General features: G+C 38.2%; 1 protein-coding gene across 2 annotated transcripts in view; it reads right to left on the reverse strand.

The window, feature by feature from the left end:
- LOC123510756 (tigger transposable element-derived protein 1-like) overlaps window positions 1-21,087 on the reverse strand; it is a 136,982-nt gene that overhangs the window by 99,537 nt on the left and 16,358 nt on the right. The window lies entirely within an intron of this gene.

Below are 21,087 nucleotides of genomic sequence, written 5' to 3' on the forward strand. Positions count from 1 at the left end.
AAATTCAGTTCATGGGATCTTAAAGTTGTTAATACTCTCTAAGCTGAAGGATGGTATCCTACAGCAAGTCTTTCATGCAATAATAATTATCAACATAGCTCTATAACAGCTTTAGGGAGGAGGTGGCATAGTGGATAAGGTAGTGAGCATGGGATCAGACAGACATCCACGTGTAGGTTCGAATCCCACCATGTACCCCTTTAAAGTTATGCCATTTGTCAAGTGGTTTAAAGTTACCTATATGTCACCATGATACCCAGGTTCTAGATGGTTACACTAAAGATGTGCTTGGGTGGTGATATGGGCCCTAATATGGGTACCACCATAAATAAAATTGCCTGCATCACTAATGGGCAGAAGCTGAACAGCACTTCCCACACACTCTTCAAGTATGCCTACAGGCACTTTAGGCCATAACATTAAAAAAAAAAAGAACAAATAAATACTTAGACTGAAGTGCATACACAAGTACAAAAAAAAAAAACTTATTTTATTTACTTATTTTTAGTAAACAACAGGTGTTATAATCATTGTGATGACTTGAATGTATATACTAGTTGTTAGATAAGTAAACATTGTAACCATTTGACTGGTCAAATTTATCACTTTTTCTCATTTAATATCAGCAATGCTGTACACTAGTTAACATAGTATGTATACTAGTTGAGTTGGAAGCAAGTTGACAGGTGTAGTGTCATGGGGAAGCAGGCAACAGAGCCAGGTGTGTATTTTGGTGTACAGTCAGGCATATTCTATGCATGCATTTTCATTTGAAGAGTATCTGTGATCCACTCCTATTGCAAGGTCATTGTTAACCTTTTTGGATGTACCCAAATTTTGTGTTCAGAAAGCCTGCACATAGGTTCTGATGAGTTTTCATATATCTTTTGTTCAATACAATTAAAATCTCAGAAATTTTTGGAGCTACAATTTATTGTTTCACAACCAGAATGGAGTATCTGATGAGGCCAGAGCAACTTGAAACAGATCTCGGCTCACTGGCATCAGTGCCACACTTCCTAAATGTAGCGGCAAGAGAAAATATGAACATATTCAAGCTCCTTACCAACGTTGTGTCTCTAAAAGTGTATAAAACCATACCCAAGTGTACAACATACAATAATGCTATTAATACAGTACAGTAAGCCACCACACTTGGTGAATTAATTAGTTTGGCAAAACTACTACTAAAAGCAAATTTCGCCAAGCACGAATTCTTTATACCATATAAATTGCCTAAAAAATGTCTCAATCAGTCTTTGGTCATTGCTAAAAGTCCCTCTTTTGACCTCTACAATACCATCCTTTGAGCTGAAATAAAATCTTTTGTCTACACATACTAGAACATATGTAAAAAACAGACCAATAAACAATAAATAAAGCTAATAAAACATGATATAAAGACTGTAACTCCCGTTTTTCCACCCGTTTCTCTCGCCCACTTTTGTCCTTGCCGCCACCACCAATGTCCTTACCCCCACCAGTACCACCTGTTGGGCTGGTAGAGGCAGTGTTGGCAGTAGATTGCCAGAATTCGTTCCCATGCTAGCAGAACAGAGGGTAGCACAAACAAAATGGCTGAAGAGGACTCTCACACTACATTCTAATAGGTTTAGAGAGAGGTCTGATATCACCGGGGAGCCACGTGATTCGCCATGCAGCCGCCAGGGGACCACCAAATTTGAATTCAAATCACCAAGCATGCACTCGGTGGTCCGTGGCCACCCTACCGCCAAAAGTGAATTTTGCCAAGCTGAGATTTGCCAAGTGCGGGAGCTTACTGTACAGAATCCCTACTTGAAATTTGAAAAAAAAGGTGTTCACACATCACTGTCTCAGTCCTCATCACTAGCAAACTGGCAAGACTCTGGATGAGTATTTCAATGTTATTTAAGTGTTGGCTAAAGACCGTAATTCCAAAGATGTAAGTGCAGCACTGCACCGTGAAGGATCAATCCAGGATGCTCGTCAATGGTATGCTGTCTCCAGCAACCAGGCAAGAGATTATTAGAGAACAAAACCTAAGCTCTTTCAACCACACTTGACTGAATATGAGCTCCTGAGTCAGCTCCAAAGAATTTAGAGTTGTAAGGTTGATAAGGGCAGATGGATTACTGAAGAATGCAAGTAAGAGATGTACATCTTTTACCTTTTGGAGAGAGAGAGAGAGAGAGAGAGAGAGAGAGAGAGAGAGAGAGAGAGAGAGAGAGAGAGAGAGAGAATTATTATTTTCATATAAAAAAAGATTGCATTTTTTGCCATACAGCCCCTTAATCTTTAAATAATAAATTTGTTGTGCAGGTACCTTTACACACATTTTTTTCTTATTAGCTTCATTCTTACTATCATATTTTCTTCATTAACTGATTTAGAAATATGAAACAAAATATGGCAAACCCACAGTTTTTCTGGGTTCAGTTTTACGTGTTTCACTTTTAAGGCATTTTTTTCATTGGAACCTAACTTTCTACAATGCAGCAAATCTCACTTTATTGCAGAAACTCAACCAGATTAACATGAAGATAACCTTTGCCTCTTCTCCTAATACTTATAGCATGTCAGTTGCAAAATGTGATGTAGTATATATCAACTTCCAGAACTTCCAGTAAAAAAATAAATAAATAAAAAAATAAAAAAATAAAAAAATAAAAAAATTAAAAATTAATAAATAAATAAATAAATAAAAAATAAACAAATAAATAAATATTAAGGAAAGTTTTGCAGCCCTACTGTTCTTGTTGTCATATTGAGCTCCATGTTCTTGATCTTGATCTTGCTACAAGCATCTCCACCTAACTAAACCTAATCTTTGTAACACTTCTTGTATGGTTAGATTTCATTAGGTTAGGACAAGTAGTTTGATTAGGTTAGGGCAAGTAAAGTTTGATTAAGTTAGGTTTGGTTAGGTTTTCCTTTTGTTAGCATAGGGCTGGTTACGACTGATTAAGTATTGTTTGGTTTAGTTAGGTCAAATTTAGTTCAGTTTAGTTACGTTAGGATAATTTAAGTTTAATACGGTTAAGCTTAGTTAGGTTTAGTTAGCTTAGGACAATTTAACTTTAATTATGTAGAGTTTGGTTAGGTTTGGTTTACGTAGGTTTTATTTGGGGTTTAGTTTAGTTGGGTCAGGTTTGCTTTGGTTAGGTTTTAATTTTATTAGGTCTGTTTCATTAGGATTCATTTAGTTAAGTTTACTTTGGTTAGGTTAGGTTACCAGCCACACTTAAAAGCAAGAACCAGACCCCCACCTACACCACCACAGCCAACACCCACCACTTCGACTGCCTTGCTACAGGACCTTAACCCATCTACTGCCAAGGACTCTCCTCATTCTGTCTGGGACTTAATCACCCTCCTGGATAATTGCACCATCACTTCCTTCTCCGAGAGAAGGGAGAGATCTGAGTTGTCGACAACCAGAGTAAGGACAAATACATCTTGGACAGTGGGACTCAATCCCTCAGGAGCAGTTTTGCCCTTGTCCTCTCAGTATGGGAACACACCCTCCACAAAGTTCCCATTCTCCTGTAACCCTGGTTTATCCTAAGAACATGGCAAGTTACCTATCTCCCAAAAGGCGAAGCTAGACATACCTAATTTCCTCTATGACCAAGCTGGTCTATTCAGTTCTGGCACTAACCAAGAGGAAGTTAGAACTTCCTTCTAGGTCGTTAGGAAGGACATTGCCATAGAATTCATCTGGATCCAGAATCATCACCTCCTACGTAATGTCGACTATCAATTAATGCAAATTTCAATAATGCAATTTCTATTTAACCCAACTTGATATTTAAGGATATAATTAAATAACATGTTTTATTCAATTTAACACAGATTAACTCGACTCGATGATGTCACGCGCAATAGAAAATGTCAAAATCTTTCAAACTCAAACTCCCCTCGAGACTTCTGGCATCTAGACAAAAACATCTCAAATAACTTTACTTTTTCATCTTTCCCTCCTTTATTTCATCCTGATGGCACCTGCCATCTCTTCTGTCTCTAAAGCTGAACTCTTCTCTCAAACCTTTGCTCAAACTCCACCTTAGACGATTCTGGGCTTGTCCCTCCCTCTCCTCCCTCTGACTATTTCATGTCAACAATTAAAATTCTTCGTAACGATGTTTTCCATGCCCTCGCTGGCCTAAACCCTCAGAAGGCTTATGGTCCTGATGGGGTACCTCCTATTGTTCTCAAAAACTGTGCTTCTGTGCTTGCACCTTCCCTGGCCAAACTCTTTCAACTTTGTCTATCTACTTCTACCTTTCCTTCCTGCTGGAAGTTTGCCTACATTCAGCCTGTTCCTAAAAAGGGTGACCGTTCTAACCCCTCAAACTACCGTCCTATAGCTTTAATCTCTTGTTTGTCTAAAGTTTTTTTAATCTATTCCAAATAGGATGATTCTCAAAAATCTGTTACTTCACAATCTTCTGTCTGATCGCCAGTTTGGCTTCCGTCAAGGTCGCTCTATTGGTGATCTTCTGGCTTTCCATACTGAGTCTTGCTCATCCTCTTTTAGAGATTTCATTGAAACTTTTGCTGTAGCATTAGACGTATCAAAAGCTTTTGATAGTCTGGCACAAAACTTTGATTTCATAACTACCCTCCTACGGCTTCTATACTTCTCTCTGCAACTTCATCTCAAGTTTCCTTTCAGACCATTCTATTGCTGTTGTGGTAGATGGCCACTGTTCTTCTCCTAAATATATCAATAATGGTATTCCTCAAGGTTCTGTCCTGTCACCCACTCTCTTTCTATTATTCATTAATGACCTTCTTAACCAAACTTCTTGCCCTATCCACTCCTACGCTGATGATACCACCCTACATCTTTCCATGTCCTTTCAGAGACGACCAACCCGTCAGGAAGTCAACAGATCAAGCAGGGACGCCACAGAACGTCTAACTTCCGACCTTTCTAAGATTTCCGATTGAGACAGAAAATCTAGTAGTTTTCAATGCCTCAAAAACTCAATTCCTCCATCTATCAACTCGTCACAACCTTCCAGACAACTATCCCTCTTCTTCAATGACACTCAACTGTCTCCCTCTTCCACAATGAATATCCTCGGTCTGTCCTTTACTCATAATCTTAACTGGAAACTTCACATCTCATCTTTTGCTAAAACAGCTTCTATGAAGTTAGGTGTCCTGAGGTTTCTCTGCCAGTTTTTCTTGCCCCTCCAACTGCTTACTCTGTATAAGGGCCTTATCCGCCCTTGTATGGAGTACTCTTCGCATTTTTTTTTTTTTTTTTGGGGGATTCCAGTCACACAGTTTTACTAGATAGGGTGGAATCAAAAGCTCTTCGTCTCATCAACTCCTCTCCTCTGACTAATTGTCTCCAGCCTCTTTCTCACTTTCTATCTTTTATCACTTTTTTCATGCTAAGTGCTCTACTGATCTTCCTAACTGCATGCCTCCCCTCCTCCTGCGGCCTCACTGCACAAGGCTTTCTTCTTCCTCTCATCCCTATTGTGTCCAACTCTCTAATGCAAGAGTTAACCAGTACTCTCAATCATTCATCCCTTTCACTGGTAAACTCTGGAACTCCCTCCCTGCATCTGTATTTCCGACTTCCTACAACTTGTCTTCTTTTAAGAGAAAGGTATCGAAGCATTTGCTCCCCAATTTTAGCTGACGCTTTTACACTTTTTGGAGAGCCAACACTCAAGTGGGTCTTTTTTTTTTTTTTTTAATTCTTTCTTTTTTTACCTTTGGCCAGCCCTCTTCCCTACATAAAAAGAAAACAAATAAAAAAACCCACACTGCTTCTGGTGTAAACTACACTGGGCCTGAATCCAAGAAACTAAACAATGAGTGGAGCAACTTCCGCCATGAAATGGTATCCATGAACAAACAGGGCGACATTGTTGCCATGGTAATGAGGTTGCTAGCAGGTTGCTGGTAAAACTACCTCCTGAAGTGTTACTGTCTCATATATACATTTACTGTTGACCCTCGTTAACTCTGACTAATAGAGAGAAACATTGGTCCGACAAACACAAATTCCCCCCATTGTATACACACTAAAAAAAAATCAAACAAAATATAAAATTGAAAAAACAAGACTTGGTGCAGGATTTATTCATTTAATTTTGGGGACATTTAAAATTTTGGGACTACATTTTTTGTCTCTCCGAAACCTTCAGACCCTTAATTACCAGATAGTGTAGTTTGTTTTTTTTGATAATCAAATACCCTTCCCACCAGGAAGCCATTTTTTAAATGTCTCGTGCAATAGCATCATAGCCTGACTCACACCCTACAGTGTACGTGGCCAGGCATCAGAAACAACATCCTTACAGGCATAAATTGACAAGGATTAGAATCAGAAACTTCAAAAAGAGAAGACAACTAGAAACAAACAAACAAACATATCACTGGGATACAGCTGGATCTTGAATCCTTGCCTCCCCTCTCCCCTCAGTCACATGTGTTATCTCCCCCCTCCAAGACTCTCAACTCACCCCACGCCTCACTGCCACGCTTCTCCACCATTTCTCTATATCATAAGACTGATATCATTTTTTCAAACACTGTTTTTTTCTCACTACCTTCATCATCACATCTATACATCACATAACTCTCACAATAACACTATCACAAAAGATTATGTTGAGACAGAGGTATAAAGCTGGGCCAGACGAGAAATAAATACTTCACTGCATTGTTATCTCACTTCAATACATTAATAACAACTCAGAGAGCATCCAGTTCAGTAGTAAAACAGCAGATTGTCGTGACGCTGCTGAATAATATTATCTTTTATCTAGAGAAGCAGGGATCTGATGCATTATCATCTTATCATGCTCCAGGTAGACACTATTGTATACACAAACATATGTAAAAATTTCATCTCAATCAGATGAACACATCTCAATCAGATGAACACAAATAGCAAAGCAAGGACAAAATTATAAAAAACATCTTTTAAGAGCAAATACCTCAAAAAGTGTTTTTTTAACCACTTCAAAATTTTTCACAAAATCAGTATAAACTTTGATTGACTTTTGTTTAGTATTATTTCAAACTAAAACAAAAATGCAATTTATAGTTTTTGAAAAAAAACAAATTGGGCAGGCTGTTCAACTCAGACTTTAGTCCCTGGAGTGGTTAGAGTCAGACTTATCGCGAAATCCAAGTTATCATGGTTCAACAGTATCTTAAAATTTCACTCGCATCTCTAAACAAATAATGGACCAAATCATAGCTTGTATCTCAAAAAATTCATATTTCAAGTAGCTTGTATCTTAAGGAATTACTGTACTGACCAAATGGATAGGTATGGCGAGCATACAAGGTTTGACTTGGTGGTACTTTGGCTCCACTGAAGGACCTGAGCAGGAAGATCTTGATGGGGTTGTCATATAGCAGCAGTATTGCCAGGCTAGTGCCAGGGAACTTGCTGAAGTACACAGAATGAGAAGTGGCACCCAATTTACCAGTAAGAGGTAAAATTACTGTTGTAGGATAGTGTATATTATGCCATTTTATGTAAGAAGCAATGACAAACGCATGTGTACAGCTCAAGTTGGCAACTCATGTTTTCTTGCATTGCCACTACATCAGTGTGTGTGCCTCCTCACCTGCAGAGAGGAAGTAAATCACACTTCTTGCAGCCTGATCTCTGTATGTACCATATATGCCAGATTATAAGACAACTCTGGATATAAGATAACCTCCAATCTTTGAAGGAAAAGTTTAGGTTTGGAGCAATAACCGCTGTATAAGATGACCCCCTTAATGGTGGAGGATGCATCATTTGAAGAGCTGCAACATGAAGAGCTTGCATGGCAGTCAGTTCTCTCACTTTAAGTACATTAGTATCATGCAAATTTCACTATCCCCGTTCTGCAAAGTTCCATGCGTTTCTGAGCCCCGAAATGGCAGGTACATGCATTACTTTCTTTTCTTGATGACTACAGTACTAACTGCCACAGGTTTATTGCTGACGCTTCATTGGGACCTGGGGAGCCGTAATATGGCCACTAGTTTCAAAATACAGCTATCCTTTATTTATTAATTCAACAATTAGCTCACACACAAGTACCTTAAAATATAAGGAGTTAAATTAATAAAAATTCAAGGATATGATTAGTTTAACATACACAGTATTTATCGACATCATAGTTTCTTATTGGCAATGGATGAATATTATCATGGCAAGGCTGGGTATGCCAACATATGACACCATCAGTAAACATTCGACATCTGCTGTAGTAGAGAGTAATTAACCCTGTCATGGGGCCAAAAAATTGTGTACATGCATATACAATCAATTTTTGCTTAACGTGAATTTGAATAACACGATCTCAATTTAACGTGACCTGATATTCAAGGAAATACAATTAAACAATGCAATTTATTTGATTTGACACGGGTTACCTCAACTCAATGGCATCACATGCATCCATCCTGCTTCTGGCAGGAATCATGCTGAGACAATGTGAGGTGTGATCCAAGAAACTTAACAGCGAATGGAGCAACTTCTGGCTGCACAATTGTATTCATCAATGTGTAGGGGGACATTGTTGTGATGGTAATGAGGTTGTTAGCAGGGTGATAGTAACACCACCTCCCAAGGAGACAATAAATGGTCACAATACTTTTTATTAACATTTTACTGGTTTTACCACCAAGGAAGGATTGTGTTATGAAGAACAAAGTGAAATCTTGCATGAAACACACAAAACAAAGCAGATGAGGAGGAGGTGCCGAATTTGTACACCACCAATCAGCATCAGCCACTTCTTCTTGTGACCCCTTAAGCTTGTGTGTTGCTCTCACCACAATATATATGTTCCTGCTATAATGGGTATCATATCTTTGTGTTCATATACGATCATGCCATGAGGATCACCTTGACTCTACGGCACTGTGTGATAGTGAACTACTATTGAAATACTGCTTCCCTCAGCATGAACTTTTCTCTTTATAATTTCATCTGGCAGAGGACTACTCAGTGGGACATGTAATTTTCACTTATAGTCAGTAAGTGAAGCAACATCTGGATATGAGTGAGAATTGTATGCTCCAGTGATTCCTTCTCTACCAGATAAAATTAACAAAGAGGAAAGTTCATGCCATGGGAAGCAGTATTTCAATAGTAGTTAACTATCATTCACTGCCAAGGAATCAAGGTGATCCTCATGGCATTTATATATGAATACAAAGATACGACATCCATTATAGCAGGCAATAGAGGAGCACAAACACAAATATTGTGGTGCAAGCAACACACAAGCTTAAGGGGTCAAAAGAAGAAGAAAAAGCAGTCAATGCCAATACATGTGTATTTACCTAGTTGTATTTTTACAGGGCCTGGGCTTTACGCTCGTGTGGCCCCATCTCCATATCGACACTTATCCAAATTTTCTTTAAAACTATACACACTCATTGCTGACACCACTTCTTCACACAAACTGTTCCAAGTCTCAACACATCTTTGCGGGAAACTATATTTCTTAACATCTCTCAGACATCTTCCCTTCCTCAGTTTTCTACTATGTGATCTTGTGATTCGAATGTCATATTCTTCTCTCAGGATCAGTTTCTCATTATCCACTTTATCCATTCTGTTGATCAATTTATAAACTTGTATCAGATCTCCTCTCTCCTTTCTCTGTTCCAGGGTTGGTAGATCCATAGCATTTAGTCTCTCCTCATGTCATCCCTTCAAATTCTGGAACCATTCTTGTAGCCATTTTTTGTAGTCTCTCCAACTTCCTTATGTGTTTCTTTTTATGAGGGGTCCACACTACTCCTGCATATTCCAATCTGGGACTTATTATAGTACATTCGACCCTCGAAACAACAGACCTCCCATCAACAGATTTCAGAAACTACGGACAAATTCTGGAGGCCGGTTTAATCTACGGACGAAAATTAAAATGCACGCGATTGTCAGTTCATGGCAAATTATTGTCCGGTAGATGGCGGGTCGGTCGCGTCATCAGCTGTTGGCCGCCATGTCTTATCTTCAGTCCGTGCATTTTCAACCAACAACGTTAATATTCATTAAACTGACCAAGTTCATGTCATCTATTTCAGGTTATTTGTTGTACTTAATGCTTTGTAATATTGCTTGAAAGATTTCTTCATGATTACACAGTATTTTACATACATTTTATACAGTTTTTTACGTACTTTTGCAAAGAACGGACTTTTGCAATCTACGGACAGGGTCGTGCACGCATTTGTCTGTTGTTTCGAGGGCCGAGTGTACTTATCAATTTCTTCATCATTTCTTTGTCCATGTAGTGAAATGCTAATCCAATATTCCTTAGCAAATTATATGTCTCTCAAAAAATTCTATCAATATGGTTTCTTCTATCATCACCCCTAAGTCCTTTTCTTTTTTTTACTTTCTCCAGTTCTACTCCATCTCCCATCTTATAGATTCCCACGGGTCGTTTTCACTCTTTCCCATTTCCATGACATGACTTTTGTCCACATTGAATTCCATTTCCCACTTTTTACTCCATTCCCAGTTCTTATTTAGGTCTTCCTGCAGTATTTCACAATCCTCTTTTTGCATTATGTGTGTATTTACCTAGTTGTAGTTTTACAAGGCCTGGGCTTTATGCTCGTGTGGCCCCGTCTCCATATCAACACTTATCCAATTTCTCTTTAAACTATGCACACTCGTTGCTGACACCACTTCCTCACTCAAACTGTTCAAAGTCTCAACACATCTTTGCGGGAAACTATATTTTTTAACATCTCTCAGACACCTTCCCTTCCTCAGTTTCTTACTATGCGACCTTGCGCTTCTAATGTCATATTCTTCTTTCAGGATTAGTTTCTCATTATCCACTTCATCCATTCCATTAATCAATTTATAAACTTGTATCAGATCCCCTCTCTCTCTTCTCTGTTCCAGGGTTGGTAGATCCAAAGCCTTTAGTCTCTCCTCATATGTCATCCCTTCAAATTCTGGAACCATTTTTGTAGCCATTTTTTGCAGTCTCTCCAATTTCTTTATGTGTTTCTTTTTATGGGAAGTCCACACAACTCCTGCATATTCCAATTTAGGTCTTACTTTAGTACTTATCAATTTCTTCATCATTTCTTTGTCCATATAGTGAAATGCTTATCCAATATTCCTTAGCAAATTATGTCTCTCTGAAAATTCTATCAATATGGCTTACCGGTTCATTATTTTCTTCCATCGTCACTCCCAAGTCCTATTTCTTCTTTACTTTTTCTAGTTCTACTCCATCTCCCATCTTATAGATTCCCACTGGTCGTCTTTCACTTTTTCCCATTTCCATGACATGGCTTTTGTCCACATTGAATTCCATCTCCCATTTTTTACTCCATTTTCAGATCTTGTTTAAGTCTTCCTGCAATATTTCACAATCTTCTTTTTGTTTTATGACTCTGCACAGTTTCGCATCGTCCGCAAACAGATTTATGTAGCTGTTCACTCCCTCTGGCATGTCGTTTATATATATGAGAGAAAAAGTATTGGCGCCAATACTGACCCCTGTGACACTCTGCTGTCTACTGCTCTCCACTTGGACTTCATATCTTTAGCTACCGTCCTTATTTCTCTCACCTTTAAGTAATTTTCCATCCATCTCAATGTGCTTCCTTTTAAGCCACCCTTCTCCTCTACCTTCCATATTAATCTTTCATGTGGCACTTTATCAAATGCCTTTTTTTAAATCTAAATAAATACAGTCAATCCATCCCTCTCTCTCTTGTACTTTATCAACTATTCTAGAGTAGAAACTCAATAAATTTGTTACACAGGACCGACCTTTTCTACAACCAAATTGGCTATTTCATAATAATTTGTTGTCTTTATTACTCTTTCACACATCTTGCATATTACACTAGTTAGTGATACCAGTCTGTAATTTAAAGGTTCTTCCTTCATTCCACTCTTATATATGGGAACCACCTCAGCTCTTTTCCATTCTACTGGTACTGTTCCATTTTCTATTGAGCATTTTATGATGTATATAGGACTTGCTAGTTCTTCTCTACATTCTTTTAATATTCTGCCTGAGACTTCATCCGGTCCCATTGCCTTCTCCTCATCTAATTCCGTCATCAACTCTTTTATTTCAAACTTGGTTACTTTAATCTCTTTCATATGGACAGTCTCTGTTACCCTGTGGTCTTTCAAATTTGTATTCCTTAGTAAAGACTTCCTGAAATTTACTATTTAACAGTTCTGCCATACTTTTTGGTTCTTACTCCATCCCGTTCTCTCCATTTATGAATTTATAGAACAATTTTGGTTTTTCCTTACATTTTTCAACAATGTCCTTTTCATAGTTCCTTTCTTCTTCCTTTCTCACCTTAACATATTCATTTCTTGCTGTTTTGAAGTTTTCCTTATTTTCTGGATTTCTGTTTCTTCTCCACCTTTTCCATGCTCCATCTCTTTTCTTCTTTGCTCTAGCACACCTTGCATTAAACCAATCATTCTTTCCTTGTTCTTTAGGTCTATATTTTGGGACATATTCCCTGACTCCTGTTTTGTATATTTCCAAAAATAAGTTATACTTCTCTTGCACCGTCTCTGAGTTTTCCATCTCCTCCCAGTTTACGTTTTTAAAATAGCTCTTGAGGTTCTCAGTATCAGCCTTCCTGTAATTTAATTGGTCTCCTTTGTATGATTCGTCTCTATCTTCCTTTCCCTCTTCTATATCCATTTCTAATATTACATGGTCACTCTTTCCCAATGGGCACTTATGTCTTATATCATTGTTCATTTGTATATCCCTTGTAAAAACTAGGTCCAATCTCGCTGGCTAATCATTTCCTCTGAATCTTGTGTTTTCCTTTACTTTTTAGACCATCATATTATCTATCATTAGGTTCAGGAATCTATCTCTCCAGGCTTATTCTCCCGTACCACTTTCATAATTTTCCCAGTCCACCTCCTTACAGTTGAAATCTCCTACTAATATCAATTTTCTCCTTTCTTTAATGATTCTTGTAAGACTCCTTATTGTGTCATCTATCATGTCTTTTTATTCTTGTTTGGTCCATGAATTTGTTTTTGGTGGCACATATGTTCCAATGATTGTTAACTCCTTTTTATTAGTATGTATCTTAATATACAGTATTTCTGATTTTCCTTCCCAAACTCCACTTGATTTACCACCATCTCTTTCCTTAACATCATCATGACTCCTCCTCCTCTTTAACCCACTCTATTTCGCCTCCATATATTATACCTTTTATCTATGTCTATTTTTATTGCCTCATTCAACTTAGTTTCCACTAGGCATACAATATCTGGTTCTTCTTTCTTTATGTAATCTCTTAATTCTAATTTACTAGATAAAATCCCATCTATGTTTGTATACATCATTTTTAATCTCTTGTTCTTATCATTTTTAGTTAAACTTGCTCCATCTTTTTCTCTTTCTTCTCTTTTATATATCATTTCCTTATCATGTCTCCTATAATTCTCCAAAAAATGCCTTCTTCTCCTCCTCTGACCTTTCATTATTTTTTTCTCTTGTTTCTGCCACCAGTTCGTTGTGTCTCTTCCTTTCCTCCTCGTTTCTATTTTTCTTTATATTTATATATATATATATATATATATATATATATATATATATATATATATATATATATATATCTTTGCAACCTCCTGTTTCTCTGAAGGTGTGTGTGTGTGTGTAATTCACCTCGGTCGCCTGCTGGTCACCCAGCCAGTCTTCCCCATTACGGAGCGAGCTCAGAGCTCACAGAACATCTTCAAGAACTGAGACCACAACACACTCCACACCAAAAAGCGAGGCCACAACCCTTTACATCCTGCACACTATTTACTGCTAGGTGAACACCACACATTAAGATTTGTGTGTGTGTGTGTGTGTGTGTGTGTGTGTGTGTGTGTGTGTGTGTGTATGTGTTTGTGTGTTGTGTGTGTTTGATCTGTTTGATCTCTGCAGTCTCTCAGACAGCCAGATGTTACCCTACAGAACGAGCTCAGAGCGTGTGTGTGTGTGTGTGTGTGTGTGTGTGTGTGTGTGTGTGTGTATTTACCTAGTTGTATTTACCTAGTTGTAGTTTTACAGGGCCTGGGCTTTATGCTCGTGTGGTCCCGCCTCCATATCTACACTTATCCAATTTTTCTTTAAAACTATGTACACTCTTTGCTGATACCACTTCCTCACTCAAACTGTTCCAAGTCTCAACACATCTTTATGGAAACTAAATTTTTAACATCTCTCAGACATCGTCCCTTCCTTAGTTTCTTACTATGCGATCTTGTGCTTCTAAAGTCATATTCTTCTCTCAGGATCAGTTTCTCATTATCCACTTCATCCATTCCGTTAATCAATTTATAAACTTGTATCAGATCCCTCTCTCTCTCTCTGCTCCAAGGTTGGTAGATCCATTGCCTTTAGTCTCTCCTCATATGCCATCCCTTTAAATTCTGGAACCATTCTTGTAGCCATTTTTGTAGTCTCTAATTTTCTTATGTGTTTCTTTTATGGGGAGTCCACACAACTCCTGCATATTCCAATCTAGGTCTTATTTTAGTACTTATCAATTTCTTCATCATTTCCTTGTCCATATAGTGAAATGCTACTCCAATATTCCTTAGCAAATTATACGCCTCTGAAAATTCTATCAATATGGCTAACCGTTGATTATTTTCTTCCATTGTCACTCCCAAGTCCTTTTCCTTTTTACTTTTTCTAGTTCTACTCCATCTCCCATCTTATAGATTCCCACTGGTCGTCTTTCACTTTTTCCCATTTCCATGACATGGCTTTTGTCCACATTGAATTCCATCTCCCATTTTTGCTCCATTTCCAGATCTTGTTTAAGTCTTCCTGTAGTATTTCACAATCCTCTTTTGTTTAATGACTCTGCACAGTTTCGCATCGTCCGCAAACAGATTTATGTAGCTGTTCACTCCTCTGGCATGTCATTTATATATACGAGAAAAGTATTGGTGCCAATACTGACCCCTGTGGCACTCCGCTGTCTACTGTTCTCCACTTGACTTCATATCTTTAACTATCGTCCTTATTTCTCTCCCCTTAAGTAATTCTTCATCCATCTCAATGTGCTTCCTTTAAGCCACCCTTCTCCTCTAACTTCCATAGTAATCTTTCATGTGGCACTTTATCAAAAGCCTTTTTAGATCTAAATAAATACAGTCAACCCATCCTCTCTCTTGTACTTTATCAACTATTCTAGAGTAGAAACTCAATAAATTTGTCACACATGACCGACCTTTTCTAAAACCAAATTGGCTATTTGATAATATTTTGTTGTCTTCAAGAAACTCGATCCATTGCTTCTTTATTACTTTTTCACACATCTTGCATATTACACTAGTTAGTGATACCGGTCTGTAATTTAAAGGTTCTTCCTTCCTTCCGCTCTTATATATGGGAACCACCTCAGCTCTTTTCCACTCCACTGGCACTGTTCCATTTTCTATTGAGCATTTTATGATGTTGTATATTGGACTTGCTAGTTCTTCCCTACATTCTTTCAGTATTCTGCCTGAGACTTCATCCGTCCCATTGCCTTTTCCTCATCCAATTCCGTCATCAACTTTTTATTTCAAGCTTGGTTACTTTAATCTCTTTCATATAGACAGTCTCTATTACCCTGTGGTCTTTCAAATTTGGATTCCTTAGTAAAGACCTCATGAAATTTACTATTTAACAGTTCTGCCATACTTTTTGGGTCTTCCACCATTCCGTTTTCTCCTTTTAACCTTTCTATTGTTTCTTTTTGTCTTATTTTTCCATTTATGAATCTGTAGAACAATTTTGGTTGTTCCTTACATTTTTCGACAATGTCCTTTTCATAGTTCTTTTCTTCTTCCTTTCTCACCTTAGCATATTCATTTCTTGCTGTTTTGAAGTTTTCCTTATTTTCTGGATTTCTGTTTCTTCTCCACCTTTTCCATGCTCCATCTCGTTTCTCCTTTGCCCTAGCACATCTTGCATTAAACCAATCTTTCTTTCCTTCTTCTTTAGGTCTATATTTCGGAACATATTCCTGACCCCAGTTTTGTATATTTCCAAAAATAAGTTATATTTCTCTTGAACCGTTAATGAGTTTTCCATCTCCTCCCAGTTTACGTTTTAAAATAGTTCTTGAGATTCTCAATATCAGCCTTTCTGTAATTTAATCGGTCTCCTTTGTATGATTCATCTCTATCTTCCTTTCCTTCTTCTATATCCATCTCTAATATTACATGGTCACTCTTTCCCAATGGGCACTTGTATCTTATATCATCGTTAATTGGTATATCCCTTGTAAAACTAGGTCTAATCTTGCCGGCTCATCGCTTTCCTCTGAATCTTGTGTTTTCCTTTACTCTTTGGACCATCAAATTATCTATCATTAGGTTCAGGAATCTATCTCCCAGGCATCTTCCCCATACCACTTTCATAATTTTCCCAGTCTACCTCCTTACAGTTGAAATCTCCTACCAATATCACTTTTCTCCTTTCCTTAATGATTCTTGTAAGACTCCTTATTGTGTCATCTATCATGTCTCTATATTCTTGGTTAGTCCATGAGTTTGTTTTTGGTGGCACATATGTTCCAATGATTGTTAACTCCTTTTTGTTAATATGCATCTTAACATACAGTATTTCTGATTTTCCTTCCCCAAACTCCACTTGATTTACCACTATCTCCTTCCTTAACATCATCATGACTCCTCCTCCTCCTCCTCCTGTGTGTGTGTGTGTGTGTGTGTGTGTGTGTGTGTGTGTGTGTGTGTGTGTGTGTGTGTGTGTGTGTGTGTATTTACCTAATTGTATTTACCTAATTGTAACATACGGGAAAAGAGCTATGCTCGTGTTGTCCCGTCTCCATATCTATTAATGTCCAGCTTTTTCTTAAAATCATGAATATTCCTTGCGTTGACCACTTCCACGTCTAAACTATTCCATGCTTCCACCCTTCTATGAGGGAAGCTATATTTTTCACATCTCTCCTATAAGTGGCCATTTTAGTTTTTCCCATGCCCTCTCGACATTCTTCCATTCCACATACACAGATCTTCCCTATCCATTTTTTCCATGCCAATCATCACTCTGTATATTGCTATCAGGTCTCCCTTTCTCTTCTGTTTTCCAGGGTCGGAAGTTGCATTCTTTTCAGTCTGTCTTCATAAGTCAAATCTCTTAAGTCAGGCACCATTTTGTTGCAGCCCTCTGTACTTTCTCTAGTTTCCTTATGTGTTTCTTTAAGTTCGAGCCCACTGTATTGTTGCATATTCAAGCCTCGGTCTTATCATTGCAGTAATTATTTTCTTCATCATTTCTTCATCTAAATATACGAACGCCACTCTTATGTTCCTCAATAAGTTCAATACTTCTCCAATTATTTTGTTTATATGTCTCTCTGGCGATAGGTCATTGGTAATTGTCACCCCAAGGTCTTTTTCTTCATGACTGGTTTTATGTCTTCATTTCCTATCTTGTACATACTCCTGATTCTTCTTTCACTCTTGCCAAACTCTATTTTCTTGCATTTTGTCGTGTTGAACTCCATTTGCCATGTACAGCTCCATTTCCATATTCTGTCCAAGTCTTCCTGGAGTAGTTCGCAATCTTTGTCACATCTCACTTTTCTTAACAATTTTGCATCGTCTGCAAATAGGCTCACATAACTGGACACCCCATCCACCATGTCATTTATGTAGACTGCGAACATTACTGGTGCCAACACTGATCCCTGTGGAACTCCACTCTCCACCAATCCCCATTCTGATGGTCTGTCCTTAATTATTGTTCTCATTTCTCTTCCTACCAAAAGTCTTCCATCCATTTTAGTAAACTGCCATGCACTCCTCCTACCATTTCAAGTTTCCAGATCAGTCTCTGGTGTGGTACCTTATCAAAGGCCTTTTTTAAATCCAGATATATTCCATCAGCCCAACCATCTCTTTCCTGTATTACATCTATCACCCTCGAATAGTAACATATCAGGTTTGTCGTGCATGAACGCCCTTTCTAAAACCAAATTGACACTCACAAAGTATGTCATTTTTCTCCAAGAAGTCTGTCCATCTATTCTTCACCACCCTCTCACACATCTTAGCTACCACACTTGTAAGTGACACTGGTCTATAGTTCAATGGGTCTCTCTTGTTACCTGATTTATAGATTGGGACAATGTTAGCTCTTTTCCAGTCTTGGGGCACTACACCTTCCCTTAATGAGGCATCAATTACTTCACAAACTTTTTCTGCCAATTGCTCCTGCATTCTCTTAAAATCCATCCTGATACCCCATCAGGTCCCACAGCTTTTCTCACTTCTAAACTCCCCATCATGTTCTTGATCTCCTCCACAGTTACTTGAAACTCCTTCATAATCCCTTTCTGTTCCATTACCAGTGGTTTGTCAAAAGCAGTCTCCTTTGTGAATACCTTCCGAAAGCATCCATTCATAGCCTCTGCCATTTCCTGGGATCTTCACTGCATACTCCATTTACTTCTAAACTTTCAATACTTTCTCTATTTTTGATGTTGTTGTTCACATGTCTGTAAAAAGCCTTGGTTGGTCTTTACATTTATCAATTATATCCTTTTCTTGTTTCTTTCTTTCTTCTCTCTAATCAACACATATTCATTTCTTGCTCTTTTGTAACTTTCCCACTGCTTAATCCGTCTTTTCCTTCTCCACCTCTTCCATGCATCCTCTTTTCTTGTTCTAGCCTTTTCACATCTATCGTTAAACCAGTCCTGCTTTCCAACTTCTCTATGTTGTCTTATTGGTACAAATTTTTCTCACCTTCTTTGTATATTTTTATAAATTCCTTCCACTTTTCATTTGCTCCTTAGCACTCTTGAATTTCATCCAATTTGTCTCTTGAAAGAATTTCTTTAGGTTTCCAAAATCTGTCTTGGCATAATTCCATCTTCCCACTTTATATTCTTCATTTCTTCTAGATTTCTCTTCATCTATCACCTTGAACTCCAAAACTGCATGATCACTCTTTGCTAAAGGGCACTCCACCCTCATCTCCTCAATGACCATTGGCTCTGTACTAAAGACCAAGTCCAGTCTTGACGATGCTCCTCTCCTCCAAACCTAGTATCTTCTTTGACCCACTGAGTTAACACATTTTCCATTGCCAGTGTCAATAGTGTATTTCCCATGTTGTCTCTGATCCTTCCATTGACCAGTCCTCCCAACACACCTCTTTACAATTAAAATCTCCCATCATTATAGTTCGTTCACAGCCACCCAACATTTCTTCCAGACATGTTCCTGTATCACTTATCATTTCTTCATATTCCTGTACTGACCATGCATTTGTCTTAGGTGGTACGTACACCACTATGTAGTGCCTCTTTTTCCTTCATTAGTTTCTGCTCTGATCTTTAGCACTTCTGCCTTTCCCATACCTTTTTTCACTTGATCCACCTTTATATCTTTTTTAACCAGCAACATCACTCCTCCTCCCATCTTACCTACTCTATTTCTTTTCCAAACATTATATTTCCTTCTCCAACCTTCATCAGGTCTTCTCCTCTCTCAGTTTTGTTTCAGTAAGACCCACAATATCTGGGTTCTTGTCCTCAAGTAATCGTTGAGTTCTAAAATCCCCGATATCACTCCATTTATGTTGGAATACATTACATTTCGCTCATATGTAAGTTTCTTTAGTCCTTTCTTGCTGTACTTTTCTGGGTTATGAACCACTTCCTCAGTCTCATATCCAAGATTCTCCAGAAAAACTCTTTCTTCTCTCTTCTGTCCTCTCTTCATTTTTTTCAAAGCCTCCTTTCTCAACTCATTTAACATTTCTCTTTCCTTTTCACCGAGATCTCTTCTCAACCAAATCTTCCTTGTTGTTTCCTGCTGGGCTAGCCTCCATGACTTCTCCACCAATTCATCTACATCCTTTTGTGACTTAAGTTTGATTCTTATTGGCCTCATACCTTCTCTTGTGAACTTTCCAATTCTATGGAAGTCCTCTATTTCTTGTACTAGGTCTTTTCCTCCTCCTGCACCACATTAATGATATTATTTATCACCTTTTTATGTTTTTCTCTCTCCATTTTACTCGGTGTCTTATCCTCCTCCACACCAAATATCACCACACATCTCTTTTTGTCTACAGTTTCCTCACCAATGTCTCATTTGACTTAATAACCTTCACCACTTTCTCAGCTATCTTCTCTTCTATGATCTGTTGATCTATAATTTCAGCAAGGCCCAAAGTTTTCTCCCTGACTCTTTGATTTCCTTTTCCAGACTTGCAACTTTGTAATTTACCTCCTTTCTTTCCACTTCCTGACTTTTTTCCATTCAGCCTGCTTCTCCATCACTTTTCCTAGAGATTCTCCACATTTTTCGCAATTCACTTTAATTAGCTTAACTTCCTCTTTCAGTGCTGCATTTTCCTTCTTCATATCGGCACAGTCTCTTTTACATTGTCATAACTCGTTTCCAGGCCCTCATACTTTTCAAACAGTTTTTCAATTTTACCTTCTAACTCCAGAATTTTCTTCACATAAGTGCTCTTCTCCATTATTCCTTGAAACCCTGTGAAGTCTGATTCCTCTTCGAGTTCACGGCCGCCATGTTGCGCAGACGTAAACAAACCAGCTGATGGCTCAAACGCAGGCTACAGTTTATATTTACCTTCACTGGACATTATTTTGCTAATCAACAGTTAACATGACTATATGGAGACGGGACAAACATTACCAGCTCCTTTCCCACCTTGGTTACTCTTAGGTAACTGTAGAATTATAGATGATTGCTCTGGAGCTCAGCGACCACCTCCGCCATCGACGATGTCCCGTGTGTGTGTGTGTGTGTGTGTGTGTGTGTGTGTTCACTGTTTGATCTGCTGCAGTCTCTGACGAGACAGCCAGACGTTACCCTACGGAGCGAGCTTAGAGCTCATTATTTCCCATCTTTGGATAGGCCTGAGACCAGGCACACACCACACACCGGGACAACAAGATCACAACTCCTCGATTTACATCCCGTCCTACTCACTGCTAGGTGAACAGGGCTATCACACACACACACACACACACATATTTTTTTTTTTATATATATATATATTTTATTTTATTATTTTATTTTTTATATTTATATTTATATAT

The sequence above is a fragment of the Portunus trituberculatus genome, chromosome 30, assembly GCF_017591435.1.
Source record: "Portunus trituberculatus isolate SZX2019 chromosome 30, ASM1759143v1, whole genome shotgun sequence".
Taxonomy (NCBI): Eukaryota; Metazoa; Arthropoda; class Malacostraca; order Decapoda; family Portunidae; genus Portunus; species Portunus trituberculatus.